The 16469-nt window shown below is 42.4% G+C and overlaps 1 long non-coding RNA gene across 1 annotated transcript; it reads left to right on the top strand.

Annotated features, from left to right (window-relative positions):
* The first annotated feature begins 1468 nt into the window (after positions 1 to 1468).
* Positions 1469 to 2869, top strand: LOC136546184 (uncharacterized). Its single transcript, XR_010781294.1, has 3 exons — positions 1469 to 1588; positions 1704 to 1954; positions 2050 to 2869. It is a non-coding gene; the product is annotated as an uncharacterized lncRNA (long non-coding RNA).
* Positions 2870 to 16469: the final 13600 nt, after the last annotated feature.

The following is a 16469-nucleotide window of genomic DNA, read 5'->3' as shown; positions in this document are numbered from 1 at the left end:
CCGCGTCGCCCCATCTCGGAACTCGAGCGACAAGCCGCTGCTCGAGAGCAAGCCGCCGGAAGCCCTAGTTCACCGCCGCCACCGTTTGCCTCGCTGCTCCGCCGCTCCGTCGTCGTCCCGGACCGCTCCCCGAGCGTGGCACAAAGGTAAGGAACCCATAGGTACCGTCCGTGCCCTCCTTCTCGCTCTCTATCTCTCACTTCGCGTCGCCGGAGTTTCACCGGCGAGTCCGACCCGCCTCATCGAGCCCCGCGCCGCCCTGGTGTCATCGCGGCCACCATAAACCCCTCCGTCGAGTTCGCCTTGTTCTCCTCTTCCTTTCCGTACCTTTTTCGAGCCAAACCGTGGCCTCCTAGGCCAAATTCGAGTTGCGCCGGTGAGCTTCACAACGCCAACCATGGAAGCCGCCGCACGCCGTCACTGTTCCGACGGCCCTTTCTCCCTCTCCCTCCATCCCTTCTAATCTCAGCCATCCATCTTGGATCCAACGGCTCAGATTAGCCTATACCCCTTCACCAGTCGTTTTTGCAAGAAGGCCCTTATAATTATTTGGATCTCAACCTGCCGTCCCTGGTTTAGCAATAATCTTGTAACTTGGCTAGTGCTCAACTAAAGCTATGATCTTGTAACTTAACTAATGGAATATGCAATAAACATTAATAGATGCCTTTTTAGCAATATGGAACAAGGGGGCTAGAGCATTGGGCTATTTTTATGGTGCTCTAGATTCCTCTCCCTAAGGACTTATCTGTAAATGATCATCCGGGACTTACAGTACAGCTATGAGGACTAGATGGCTCTGGCTTTAGCTCAGTATGAGGACCTTTTTTAGCTTGTTAGTGGTTACCTTTATTGGCGTAAGAATGGCTTGTCGAATCAGGTATAGTGCGGCCTCTGTCCCCTTATGTATAGGCTGCGCGTCATTATGTCATCGGGAAGGGGGGGCTCTACATCTATTTGTTGAGTGAATCTAATGGTCGTAACTTGTTAGACGAACCTTTGAAAGGTTTCATAGTGAATCCTGGCGATCTTCCTTGGTAGTGGGTCAAGAGGCTGATCACCTCGGGCAAAAGGATAAATCACGACTCACAGTGAAAGTGTACAACCTCTGTAGAGTGTAAAACTAGTATATCAGCCGTGCTCACAGTCATGAGCGGCCTTGGAACATTTATGGAATAGATGATAAACACAGATAATATTGATGATGAAGATGCTTACCAACGATTACTGTTTATGCTATTCATTATTCATGTTTACCTAATCATGTGTTTATATGGGCTTATGAATAAACTTGTTGCTACCCAATTGCTAAAAGATGACTCATTAAAAGCTAATTGCAGTTAAACCAGTGTTAACCTTTTGAGCCTCATGAACTCCATGTTATATTTGTTGAGTACGACATGTACTTACACTTACTTTACTTTTAAAATCTTTGGAAAAATCCCGGATGGGTACCAGATTGCTAGAGTTTGGAGGAATTAGGCTTGTGATCAACCAGTCAGTTGTCCCTATGGAATTGGAGTCTTCACCCGAAGATTGGAGTTATCTTTCTGCTGTTTGATGCCTAAAGTTATATCCTTTATACTAAGTATGTTATATATTAAGCATTTGTCTTTCGATATTACCCTTATTTATAGCTATATGTAAGATTTGACTTTCTGGGCTCACTTATGGTGTGTATCTGGTTTTGTTTTTAAAATCAGGTGCTACAAAGTGGTATCAGAGCAATGCTGACTGTAGGATGCAAGCCTAGTTATAACTGGACGTTTTAGCATGCTTTCATCTTTGCTTAGTTCTTACTTTCTCTCCAAACTTGTTATTTGCTAAAAGTTATGCTCACTTTGGCCTCTGTTCTGTTATGAAAACATTGTCTCTATTCTAAATCCTCTCTCTTCGTCTAAATAGATGGGTCGTAATGAGGAGACCACCAACATTAGAGATTAGGAGGACCAAGGTACGTTGTCCTTGACTGCATTCGACAAGGAGAAGCTTGTAGCTATGCAACAACAAGTATTGGAACGAATGACTCAACATGGGAGTTTTCAACAGTGCTTGCCATAGAGTCAAACCAACATACCAAAGGGACCGGTGAAGAGACAAGTGGCAGAAGCATGGAAGAAGATGAAGCCAATGAAGGTGTTCATAGTAAGACACTTGGAAGTCAGGATCCATGTCAGTGCTGTAAACATTATGGTTTTCCTTGTCTTTGAAACAAGTCAACTAAACGAGAAGTCAAGGTGAACCCGAGTTGTGAAGCTAATGTGGAGAAGAAGAGTTAGGCGGTCTCACCAGAGCCAGAAATGGGAAGCAATCAACATTCGAGTTCTACTACATTGTTACATCCAGCTCCAATACCTGGTTAGATAAACTCAGACTCTAAAGAGTCAAAAGTTTCTCAAGCTAAGATTACTCCACTCTTTCCACAGGAGGTATGCATAGATGGTTGTATAACAAAAATGGAATCTTGGCCCATTTACTTTGGATTTTGGTGTTTGATGACCAACACAGCCAAATTGGACTAATGAATTTGCAAGTGATTGCTTTGTAGTTTAATAGGATACAAGACGTGACTTGGACAAAGGTGATGTGATGATCCGATGATCAACACCTCAAGCAAGACCTTAGAAGCACAAGAGAAGACCTAAGATATCAAGCAAAGTCCAAGCATGAAGATAGGAACCAAGCCGTACGCAAGATCACAAAGAAACGAGCTCACAGAGGTGACCGGACACTCCGATCAAGAGGCTCGGCAACAGGCGTGACCGAACGCTGGATCGGATGCTAGCGGCAGATCAACCGAACACAGGACAATAGAGTTCGATCGAGTACAGAGAGGTTCTAGAGCGGCGAAAATGCGACCAAACGCGTCCGGTGGCATGTGACCGGACGCTGGCAGCGTCCGATCAGTGGATCGCGGCTCCAACGGTTGGGACGACCGGACGTGTCCGGTCAGGACGTGATCAGTGTCCGATCAGTAGCAGAAAAACAAGATTTCGTCTCCAACGGCTACTTTCTTAGTGGGGCTTATAAATACAACCCCCAACCGGCCAAATGAGATGTGTGGTGCTGAGGAAACATACTAAGGGTGTTGATACACCATTTTAGTGATCTCTACTTGCATAGTGATTAGTGTTTTATTAGGTGATTAGTGTAGGTGCTTTGCGAAGTGCTTAGGTTGATTAGATCACCGCTTATGCGCTTGCTCTAGGTTTAGGCCTAGTGTTTAGTGAGTTTTGTATACCTCTTACCACTCAATGCTTGCGTGCACCATTATTGTACATCGGAGGGGCTTGTAGTCTTACGAGATCACACCAACCGCGTTTGTGGTGTGGCCGCCTCCTTGTATTGGAGGGAACAAGGCCCGTGGTGTTTCGGCCGGAAGCTTGATAGTGAAGACGGCGGGGAACATCCGGGAGAGGCTTGTCGGAAGGCACGTCGAAGACCCACTTGCGCGTGGGGAAGGCCCGAGGCTATCCACGGAGTTACCCGACCGGGAGCTTGGTCCTTGCGAGGGATTCCTTGCGAGGGGCTCCAACAAGGACTAGGGGGAAGCTTGCGCGCTTCTCGATACCTCGGTAAAAATATCGGAGTCGTCGATGGGAGTTTGCATATCTCTACCTTGCTCTTTAGCTTCTATATTTACATTGATTGTATTACTCCTTTTGCGGTAGAGATAGTAATACACTAGCAAAACCGTAGTTGCACATTTAGATAGTTTATCTTTTGCATAGGTTTTACTAGGGTTAGAAAAAGAGACCATAGTTTCGGAGTTAAGGTTTTTTAGTTGCCTGATTCACTTCCCCCCTCTCTTAGGCGTCACGGTCCCCTTCAATTGGTATCAGAGTCGGTTGGCTCAATTTGGATCTTTGGCTTAACCGTCGTTGAGCCGACGCTATTTAGAGTGGTTGGGATGGATACCTCTAGATCTTCGCACTTTGACGGCACTAACTTCCCTTACTATAAGGCTAGAATGGCTTGCCACCTTGAGGCGGTTGATTTGGGTGTATGGAGAGTCACTCATGACGGGATAAAATCCATCAAGAATCTCGAAAACCCCACAAAGAGTGATGAAAAAGAAATACATTTCAATGCTAGAGCTAAAAATTGCTTGTTTGAATCTTTTAGCATAGATGCGTTTAACCAAGTGTTCACTTTAAATACGGCACATGAAATTTGGTTAAAACTCCAAGAGCTCCATGACGGCACAAGTAATGTCCGTGAGCAAAAACATTGTCTAGCTAAACAAAATTATGATTCCTTTACAATGAATGATGATGAGCTTGTTCGTGATATATATTCTCGTTTGAATCTAATTATCAATGAGCTCCATTCAATAGGATTAATAAAGCTAGATGATGCAGACATCGTGAGGAATATTATCTCTGTGCTACCACAAAAAAAATATGAAAGCATCATCACCATCCTTCACAATATAGAGGACTTGAGCACCATGACCCCGGGCGTAGTCATTGGTAAGATAGTGGCATTTAAAATATCACGTAAGATGGGTCAAGAAGAAACTTCTTCATCAAGTAAAGGCAAAGCTCTCGCATGTAGCGAGAAAAAGAAGATGAAGGACAAGCAAGTTGAGACAAGCTCAAGCTCAAGCTCCTCAAGTGAAGATGAAGAAGAAGATAAGGACGATGATGATGATGATGAAGATTCAAGTGATGATGATCAATCTTCCTCCTTCACCTCTGACCTTGATGAAGAATCAATCAAATTAATCAATAAGGTGGAGAAGATGATCCAAAGGCTCAATGTCAAGGGTGTGCCCATTCAAATTTAAGATCTCATTTTTACCAATCAAAGAAATAAGCAAAGAAAGAGAGGATGCTATGGATGCGGTGAGTTGGGGCACTTTGTGGAAGTTTGTCCAAACAAGCCCACACCCAAGATAAAGAAGAAGGCGTGCAAGAACCAAGCCTTCACATCAATAAGATCATGGGATGATTCTTCAAATGAAGAAGAACACCATCACAAGAGGCGAGGTTGCAAGCACTCATCATGAAGCTCCTCTCGTGTGCCTTATGGCACGAGGTAACGAAAGCTCATCCTCTAATGAGAGTGATAGTGATGATGATATGCCTTCTTATGATGAAATTATGCAACAAAATCTTAATTATGCTAAAATTTGCACTGGTCAACAAAAGAAGCTCACAAATTTAAAAGAAAAGCTAGATAGTTCACAAGAAGCTTATAAAACTTTGCTTGAACAATATAAGAATTTTGCTAATCTCAATGTTGAACTATCTACTAAAATTGAGCAACTTAAGGCTAGTGCAACAACAAATGCATGCACAATCAATGATGAGTAACTTGTAAAGAAAAATAAAAAATTAAAAGAAAAGTTAGCTAGCTCACAAGATGGTTATAAAAGTTTGCTTGTAAAAATAGAAACTATGTGCAAACATTATGATGAGCTAACAAATAAAGTTGCTAATCTTAAAGCTGTTAATACAACTCCCACCAAGACATCTAAAAAGAAAAGTTATATCTTTAACATGCCTAAAAATAATGCCTCTACTTCTTGTAATGATTTATATTTAGACTCATCTTTGTGCAACCAAGTTTGTGTTGAGAAAGTTGTTGTAGATACACACACACAAGAGGTTGGAAAGGAGAATGAGCAACTCAAGCAAGAAGTAGCTCGCCTCACTAAAGACTTGACTCAAGTGAAAGGCAAGACGAAGCAAGCCCAACTTTATCAAGATAACACCGTCAAGGGAGTGAAGAAGCTCGATGAAGGACAAACCATGGTTTGCTACGTGTGCCACAAGGAAGGTCACAAGTTCTATGAGTGCAAGGTGAAGAATGAGGGAGGAGCAAAGAAGAAAGAGAAGAAACAAGCAAGCAAGCTCTCCAACACCTACACCAACAAGGTGGACAAGAAGGCCTCCACACTTTATCTCTTGAAGAACAAAAAAAATTACAACGTGGTGGCCATCAAGGTGAACAAGCAAGCCAACAATGGGGTCAAACGCTTTTGGGTGTCAAAGGAGATCATTTTCAACATGAAGAGCACCAAAAAGGTTTGGATCCCGAAAGAAAAGTGAGAAGTCCAATGGACTTTGGGAAGTTTGGAGACTTGGCAAAGTATGGGTGTATTTCATGGGGTACATCATGATGATCAAAATCATTGCCAAGTGGGTTAGTGAATACCATGGACCCAAATTCCCCTTCCCATGTTAGGTAACTAGATTCAATTTACTTCAATTGGTATTAGATCTAAATTTTTCTACAATTGATATCTTTTAGCATCTAATTACTCTTCATGCCTAGGCTTGCATTTACATTCTTATATTTTTTGTCATGCATACACTAGGTATTTCATATGGTAGGCTTGCTTGGTTTCATTCTTATTACTTGGAGCAATCCTACATGGTTTAAAATTGTTTTGAAGCACGGCACATAGCTTTTCCTTCAATTGTTCATCTAATATGTGCAAAAGTTCAAATTGTAGATAATTTCTCCCGAATATCGCCTTTGAAAATGACTCACATTCATGTGATGTCATCTTTCAAGTGGTATTTTTTTATTCTAAAATCAATGTGCATGTTTCCTACAAGTAATCCATACTTGTGTGCACAAATTTAGGGGGAGGTTACTCTACAAGTTGGATGCTTTGAGACTAACACCTTTTTTAAGCTTATCATGTGTGTAGTAGTCTCATTGCAAGGAAAATGGAGTCCCCGGAGTTAAGCATCATACTTCAAATATCCACCACCGATTGCAAGTGGTAGAAATTAAATTGATTTCTACATGTGGTATTTCTAAACCAATATCATCATGTTGATTTCATTTTGATATTTATATGTTTTCTCCGTGCATTATATAGATTAAATTTCTTTGTGCAATACTTTGCCAATTATGCGTATGCTTTGCCTTCTATCATATGTATGCATATATTTAGGGGGAGCTTAGTCTTTATAATGTGAGAGTCAAATTTTATGATCTATTTCACTCTACACACAAAGGATCACAAAGTTTGACCCTCCCTTGTGCTACTAATGTCTTTCTTTTGGTGTTTGATTCCAAATGGGAAGAATTTAGAGGACCAAAAGCAAGCATTAATTTGTTGTAATGGTCCGAGAAAGGGAGGATAGTGGATTATGGATTAGTCTATGTAATGAGAAGAATTTGTAGGAAGCAAGGCTTAAATCCATAATGCCACATGGGGGCATTTTGCAAGGGCAAGATAAGTGTTCAGGTGGTATCCTCTATTCTTACAAGTAGTATCTTTTATCATCATATAACCTTGCCCCTTGCATTGCATCCTAGCAAGTAGACAGTTTTTAAATTCCAAATTTTTATTATTTGCTTGCTTTGGTCGTGTTATCATCAATCACCAAAAAGGGGGAGATTGTAAGAAAAATGGACCCTTGGCTCATTTACTTTGGATTTTGGTGTTTGATAACCAACACAACCAAATTGGACTAATGAATTTGCAAGTGATTGCTTTGTAGTTCAATAGGATACAAGACGTGACTTGAACAAAGGCGATGTGATGATCTGATGATCAATACCTCAAGCAAGACCTTAGAAGCACAAGAGAAGACCCAAGATATCAAGCAAAGTCCAAGCATAAAGATAGGAACCAAGCCGTACACAAGATCGTGAAGAAACGAGCTTATAGAGGTGATCGGACACTGGAGGAAAGTGACCGGACGCTCCGATGAAGAGGCTCGGCAACAGGCGTGACTGGACGTTGGACCGAACACTGGTGGCAGATCGACCGAACGCAGGACAGCAGAGTCCAGTCGAGTACAGAGAGGTTCCAGAGCGGCGAAAATGCAACCGGACGCGTCCAGTGGCATGTGACCAGATGCTGGCAGCATTCGATCAGTGGATCGCGGCTCCAACGGTCGGGACGACCGGACGCGTCCGATCAGGACGTGATCAGCGTCCGGTCAGTAGCAGAAAAGCGGGATTTCGTCCCCAACGGCTACTTTCTCAGTGGGGCTTATAAATACAACCTCCATCCGGCCAAATGAGATGTGTGGAGCTGAGGAAACATACCAAGGGTGTTGATACACCATTTTAGTGATCTCCACTTGCATAGTGCTTAGTGTTTTATTAGGTGATTAGCGTAGGTGCTTTACGAAGTGCTTAGGTTGATTAGACCACCGCTTATGCGCTTGCTCTAGGTTTAGGCCTAGTGTTTAGTGAGGTTTGTATACCTCTTACCACTCGGTGCTTGCGCGCACCATTGTTGTACATCGGAGGGGCTTGTAGTCTTGCGAGATCACACCAACCGCGTTTGTGGTGTGGTTGTCGTCTTGTACCGGAGGGAATAAGGCCCGCGGCGTTTCGGCCGGAAGCTTGATAGTGAAGACGGCGGGGAGCATCCAGAAGAGACTTGCCGGAAGGCACGTCGGAGACCTACTTGCACGTGGGGAAGGGCCGAGGCTATCCACGGAGTTACCCGACCGGAAGCCTGGCCCTTACGAGGAATTCCTTGCGAGGGGCTCCAACGAGGACTAGGGGGAAGCTTGCGCGCTTCTCGATACCTCGGTAAAAATACCAGAGTCGTCGACGGTAGTTTGCATATCTCTACCTTGCTCTTTAGCTTCCGCATTTATATTGATTGTATTACTCCATTTGCGGTAGAGATAGCAACACACTAGCAAAACTGTAGTTGCACATTTAGATAGTTTTTCTTTTGGATAGGTTTTACTAGGGTTAGAAAAAGAGGCCATAGTTTCGGAGTTAAGGTTTTTTAGTTGCCTAATTCACCCCTTCAGGGTGGACGATCACGTATAAGGAGTTTCAACCCCGAAAGATCAAGCGAGGTAGAAAGCGGTCCAGTCAAACAAAGATGAACCTTCAGAGTGCGCAAGCTGACAATACTCTAAGCAACAATTTTGTGGAGTATGACATGACAAAAGATCTAGCTAAGAGAAAGTGTTATCATTGCCAGCAGGAAGGATATTATGTTATATTTTTCCCACGGAAGAATCAACAATTACACTATGGAAGTAGCCAGAGTCAGATCACTATCGGACTGCCACCAGCAAGTGTCAGTGATACCCAACCCGAAAGAAGCATTTGGTGAGAGTGACGAATGAAGAAGTCATGCAAGGGATGCTACCCTAGATGCCTTCGCAGCCACACCTTATTTAAGGAATAGGAGTTTGTGCCCCTTTATGTAATAAAAATGATATTATCGCAAGTTGAGTCAATGATTGGGTTGTGCACCTTTATTGCTTTGTTGAACTGTTATTATACTTATGATTGTTTTGCATCTTTGTAATGATTGCAATGATCTTGTTGGGTGTTCCCACAATTTCATTTAGCTTATAGGCCTAAGGTATAAGGATTAATGAAATAAATAGTCGGGTTTTGGTTTTTTCTGGTTTTCCTATCCTGTCTTTCAGAGCAGCATGTCCTTTTTGGCTTATATCTCTAGTTTTGGACGATCAGAAATCATGAGAAAATTCTGGACAATAGTAGACTTCGATATCTTTCTCTAACCATAAGAATCACTCTGATAGCTATTTTCGTTGTGGAGTTATGAAAATCACAAGATGATGCAACCACTCTGTCTAAAATTTAGAGCAGTTTCTGTAGTGCACTATTTTCGACTACCTAAACTGCAGAATTTGGGAAAGTGTTCTATAAGGAAGTTGTGGAGAATTTGATAAGCTTTCCAACGGTATAAGTTACAACTTCATTGGATTAATGGAATGTGAGTTACAGCTGTTTTTACTGTGCTGCTATTTTTCATCCCATGAGAAATTTTAGATTTCTTGTTCTTGCCCATACACAAGAGTATCAATGGGATGACAGAACATCTTGATACTAGTTAGCTCATCTAGAAGGAGGTGCAAGCTATACTTTGGTGTTCCCTACTTTATCTTTTCTTAAGGGGTAGCCAAGTTGAAGAATTTGCAAGATGAAGTTTCATACGTTCTAGTTATTCATTTGGAAGCATCGATTATCTCTGTGATGGTTGCTACCAGGACAAGTGCTTCGCATGATGATCGAAGAAGTCCTACCAATTCTAATCCACCACCACCTAATCCTCCATCTATAGAGCAAGCTTTGATGATGCAGACTCAGTTATTACAGACTATTGCTTAGAGTGTGTTGAACAATCCATATCAAGCACCACCTATTGACAAGCGTGGTGAATTTATGAAGGGATACCCACCGACACTCTCTCATACAAGCGAACCACTAGAAGCTGATGACTGGCTTAGAGCTATGGAGCGATAATTGGACATAGCTCAGTGTGATGACCATGAGAAAATGTTTTTTGTGTCCGACCAACTCCAGGGCGCAGCACAAGACTGGTGGGAGTCTTACCAATATGGGCGTCCCAAAAATGCTCCTGCTATCACTTGGCAGGAATTCAAGGAGAAATGAAGGCAAACAGCATATGTCCAAAAGTAAGTGTTGATATATAGGGGGTAAACTTTGAGGCAAACCTTATTGTTTTGGAGTTAATAGACATTGATGTTATCCTTAGAAAGGGATGGTTATCTGCTTGTAAAGGAGTGATTAAGTATGCCCAACGTTCGGTGCTTCTAACAACATCGTCAGGAGAAAGAATTGAGTATGAGGGTAATCAACCCGCACCTGAGGAATATGAGAATGACCTATTAGAAGGTGTATACTCAGAGGATGTACACAACTTAAGGGCTTTATTATCCAGAGTAAGTATCCTTTGCTCGGTTGATAAGTTATTGGATCATCTACGTGGAGTGAATGCATTCGTCAATATGGCTCCAAAATTCGAGTTATGCTCAGCTAGGAGTCTAATCTTCAACATACCTAGGACAAGTAGGCGTTGATGACATAAGAATGAGATATTTAATAACTATAGTTGGTTCTACAGAGTTTCAGGAAATCCCAATGAAATACTAAGCATGACAAGAAGGTTTGGATTGAAGAGAGTTAATTGGAATCCACTCAAAGATGTGAGAGAAACTCAGAGTTTTTAATAATGAGGTTTGGTTAGAGGTTTAAGGAAGGTTTATCCAAGATCATCAATTATTGGTAGAGTTATCGGAGAAGCTTTTAAGTTAGTTTGGATCCAGAGACCTCAGCTAAGTGTTTGAAGGAATCCAAGAAGAGGTTGAAGTAAAACCTATGTATTAGCTTTGTTAGATCAGGACAAGAGCATTATATCTACAATGATGCACCCTATCAAGGTGTGGGAGTTGTCCTTATACAAGAAGAAAAGTAGTGGCTTGTTCATTAAGTCGACTAAGTGTGAGTTGAACTACCTAACATGTTATCTGGAGTTATCCATTGTGAAGCATAGAATTATTGTCTTTTTGGAAGTAAAAGTGACATATAGGAGGATCATAAGAATCTAAGGAACATCTTCACAAAGTTGGTTTTGAGCATATGACATCATCGTTGGAATGAAATTGATTATGACTTGGAAAAGTGCTATCACTTCGAGGAGCAAAGTCATGGCCGATGACCATAGCAACGGAGAATTATGCTAAGAAGGTTTGGGTGACACCAAGGACTAAGAATTGTATTCTAAGTTTGAGCAACTTGACCGGAATCATTAATGTTTTGAAGATTGGTAGTAGAATCTCCTTCTGACCAAGAGATTTGTAAGGTTCTGTTGGAAGGTGAATATTTTAAGAAGGAGAATTGGTATTATAGGAAAAGGTGGCCTAGTGATTGGAGTTACCTGAGTATTGTTTGGAGTATCTGTCAGAATCTTAGAATCAGTTTGGCAAGTCACTTAGAGTAAGGTCAACAGGTATGCAAAGTAAAGTGGGATCCTTATCAAGAACATGGAGTTACATGAGGAATTAAAGAAGAATCCAAAGATGGAGTATCCTTGTCCCCTAGTCGACGTCTTTCGAATCTCGGGGACGAGATTCATCTTAAGGGGGGTAGAATTGTAACACCCTAAAATTTGAATTTTTGGAAATAGAGCTAAAATTATTTGATTTGGAATTTATGCGCTCATGAAAACATAGGAAAATAAAATATTTCATGAATTTAAAATTTATCATAAGGTAGCAACATGTTTGTGCCTTCATGTTGATGCATATTTATTTTGTGATGCTTGGGTTTGATCAAAATTTCAAAAGGATTTAAATTTGAATTGAATTTGGTGTGAAAATGTGTTTGAAAAAAATTAAAAAGGAATTTCTTTTTCTTTCTCTCCTCTTTCTTGGTTTTTGGCCCGCTGGCCTTTTACTTTTTCCATGGCCCAGCCCACCGGTCCCCGCTTCCCGAGCCGGCCCATGCGCTTCCCCCTCTTTGGCTTCTAGCCCGAGCGGTCCAAGTCGTGGCCCAGCCCGCAGCCGCAGCAGCAAAAGCCGCCGCGCAAGCTTCTCTTCCGCTCCCTCTTATGCTGACAGCTTGGCCCCACCTGTCAACGCCATCATCTACCTCAGGCTGTTCCACGACCCGGACTATGTCACCGGCATGGAATCCGCGCCCGCCCCATCGCTGTCTAGCGTGCGTCGCACGCTTACCCGCTCCCTTAAATAGCAAGCCGAAGGTACCGCGCCGCCCCATCCCAGAACCCGAGAGCAAGCCACTGCCCGAGAGCAAGCCGCCGCAAGCCCTAGTTCGTCACCGCCGCCATTTGCCTCGCTGCTTCGCCGCCCCGTCATCGTCTCGGACTGCTCCTCGAGCGTGGCACAAAGGTAAGGAACCCATAGGTACCGTCCGTGCCTTCCTTCTCGCTCTTTGTCTCTCACTTCGCATCGCCGAAGTTTCACCGATGAGTCCGACCCGCCTCGTCACTGTTCTAGCGGCCATTTCTCCCTCTCCCTCTGTCCCTTCTAATCTCAGCCATCCATCTTGGATGCAACGGCTCAGATTAGCCTGTACCCCTTCGCCTGTCATTTTTGCAAGAAGGCCCTTATAATTATTTGGATCTCAACCCGTCGTCCCTAGTTTCTTTCGAAAGAGTCCCTGCCTTTTCTTTAAATAATGCCCGCAGTCCTCGGCCGGTTTAAAATCCGATTTTTATTTATTTGAAACTCGAAAATCAAGTTCCATCTATTTACAAAATTACCACTATCTTCAATAGGCCATATTTTCTCTGTTTTAACTCCGATTTGACCCGTTCAACTTGCGTTAGGTTTGTATTTACGTTGTCTACATGTTCATACTACTATTAGACATGTTTTCAACTTTTAAAATTCGAGGTTAGATTTAATCCATTATTTTATTAAAGGAAATCTTGTTTAATTCATATCTTCTACGTTTTAGCTCCGATTTGACCTGTTCAAGTTGTGCTAGATTTATTACAACGAGATCTACGCGTTGGTAACAATGTTTATCATGTCTCTATTTCTATAATTTCATGGTATAAACTTTAATTTGAATAATAATTATGCAACTGGATTTTATAAATAAAATATGATTTGTTTTATTTTAGTTTAGTAATTCAAATCTAGATTTGACTTAGTTCAATTTATATAAGCTTTTATATGGTTAAAACTTAGGAAGCTTATAGTTTTATATTTTCTCTTATGAGTAGATCTTTCGGTAGTCGTTTCTTTCAAACCATAGCTCTGGTTAGGGTGCCTCTCGCGACTATGTGTTCATAGCGATGCATAGAATTGTATTGCAAACTCTTTTACTTATTTTTTTATGATTGGTGTATTGTTCTAATGTAGATGTAATTGTATGCTATGCATGTATGTGTATGGGTGATTGTGTGGTGTTCTACGATTACGTCCAGCCGGTGAGATATACGTGGTGATCAAGAAGAAGAAGAACGTTAAAGGTTAAAGTTTACCGAAGGATCGGTGTTTTAAGGCAAGTATAGCATGGGATCTTCCTTGTTGTCCTATTCACTTTAATAATTTAATTCATGCTGCATGTGTCTACCTTGGCAACCGTAGTAATTTTTCTAGCTAATTGATGTCCTGGATTCCTTGACACCTTTGGGTTATTGCATTGGGTAGTATGATGCTAGTGCTCAACTAAAGCCATGATCTTGTAACTTGACTAATGGAATATGCAATAAACATTAATAGATGCCTTTTTAGCAATATGGAACAAGGGGGCTAGAGCATTGGGCTATTTTTATGGTGCTCTAGATTCCTCTCCCTAAGGACTTATCTGTAAGTGATCATTCAGGACTTATAGTACAGCTGTGAGGACTAGATGGCTCTAGTTTTAGCTCAGTATGAGGACCTTTTCTATCTTGTTAGTGGTTACCTTTATTGGCGTAAGAATGGCTTGCCGAATCAGGTATAGTGTGGCATCTGTCCCCTTATGTATAGGTTGCGCGTCATTGTGCCATCGGGAAGGGGGGCTCTACATCTGTTTGCTGAGTGAATCTAATGGCCCTAACTTGTTAGACGGACCTTTGAAAGGCTTCCTAGTGTGAAAGGATCAAGATGCCCAAGAAGGGGGGGGTGAATTGGGCTAATTCTAAATTTTCTTGCAATAATTAAATTCTACGGTTAGCCCAATTAACCCCGTGTGCCTAGAAAAGTGTTTCTATCAATCTAACATACGAAGGACTTGCAACCTATGCTCCAAACTTACTCTAGCATGGCAATTCTATGAATATAAAAACAAGTATTGAATTGCTCAAAGTAAATGCTCAAAGTAAATGGAGAGAGAGGAATGCGGCGATGTTTTGCCGAGGTATCGGAGAGTCGCCACTCCCCACTAGTCCTCGTTGGAGCACTCGCGCAAGGGTGTAGCTCCCCCTTGATCCGCGCAAGGATCAAGTGCTCTCTATGGGTTGATTCTTCGACACTCCGTTGCGGTGAATCACCCAAAACCGTTCACAACTTGAGTTGGGTCACCCACAAGCTCCGTCGGGTGATCACCAAGCTCCCAATCACCACCAAGCTATCTAGGTGATGGCGATCACCAAGAGTAACAAGCACAAACTCTCACTTGACCACGCGAAGCCTAATGAGAACAGTGGATGCACATTTTGCTACTCTTGATTCACTAATGAGGCTACTCTCTTGGATTCTCAAATCTCAATCACCTCACTAGGACCTTGCTCTTCTTGGCACTCACAAACGTGTTTCTCCACTGTTGGAATGAGCAAAAGTCACTCCACATAAGTGGAGCTTCTATTTATAAGGCAGCCTAAAAAATGAACTGTTATGAGCCACTGTGGGGTGACCGGACGCTCCGGTCAGTTCAACCCGCACACCAGTGTTTAAGTGTTGATCGGACGCTGGCAGGATCCGATCACCATTGACCGGACGCGTCCGGTCGCATTAAACCCTCACTGAAACCTTATTGTACTCGACCGGACGCTGAACCCCCAGGGTCTGGTCAGCATCGATTGGACACGTCTAGTCGTAGATATTCTCTTCTAGAACCTTACTGGAGTCGATCGGACACTGGACCTCAGCGTCCGGTCGTGCCAAATGCAATCTCCTTGGTTAAATGAACTGACCAGACCCTACGGCCAGCGTCCGGTCGCACCGGAGCCAGCGTCCAGTCAGCATTTGACCCTCCATTCACTTCCAACTCTCGATCATATGTGAATGAAGTTTGCTCCATTGGATTTTAGGCATATGTAGGAGCTACCTAGTGCTAGTTCTAACAAGTGTGCACCACATCTAACTCACTAGACTCATCTTGGTCAAGCTACTCGTCCATACCCCCCTTAATAGTATGACCAAAGGAAAAATAAAGTCCTAAACTACTCTAAGTGTCACTCCAACTCCAATCGACACTTAGAAATAGTTATCCTTAACCTTGCCGTCCATCCTTTGAAAACTAAAATGATTTCCATCGTAGGGGCATGACCACCTCGATTGCCCAATTGATCCCCATTACCATGACCTAACTTAATTGCCTCTACAAAACACACATTAGTCATAGTAATCTTGTATTGTCATTAATCACCGAAACCCAACTAGGGGCCTAGATGCTTTCAGTCTCCCCCTTTTTGGTGATCGATGACAATATCACCTCGAGTATGTGAAAGAGTGAGGTTTTTGACATGCTTGGTTCATATAAGCTTTTGTCAATAGGAACAAAAACGTTAGGCAAGCTTATATGACCCAAGCCAACACGATGTACTGAAAGGATATCAAATAAGCATGAGTATAAGTAATAAAGCTCATTTACATCGGAGTAAAGCGTGGAAGCAAAGACAAATGAGCATAACACAAGTGATATGACATATAAAGGAATTCAAAGTAGAGAGCACACATGTCATATATCACAATCACGTAGATATCACTATCACATAGATATAATAATATGCATGAAAGTAAACACACGAATGCATAATAGTAATAATGTATCACACAAATAAAGCTCCAAATGTATATAATACACTAATAGCTAACTAGACTCCCCCTAAAAGTAGCTCCCCCTGAGTCTACATTCTCGAACCCTCTCCCCCTTTAGCGTCAAACACCAAAACCTAAGGGTCGGTCGGTGGGGGCTACAGCGAACGAGCCGGGCGCTGAAGTACGAGGGGCAAGCTGGAACTGGGCGCCATCATCATCTGACCCTGAGCTCTAGACTAACTGACCCTCTATGGCTAG

The sequence above is a fragment of the Miscanthus floridulus genome, chromosome 3, assembly GCF_019320115.1.
Source record: "Miscanthus floridulus cultivar M001 chromosome 3, ASM1932011v1, whole genome shotgun sequence".
Classification (NCBI taxonomy): Eukaryota; Viridiplantae; Streptophyta; class Magnoliopsida; order Poales; family Poaceae; genus Miscanthus; species Miscanthus floridulus.
Note: the sequence above shows the minus strand (reverse complement) of the source record. Positions and strands in the feature narration are given on the sequence as shown.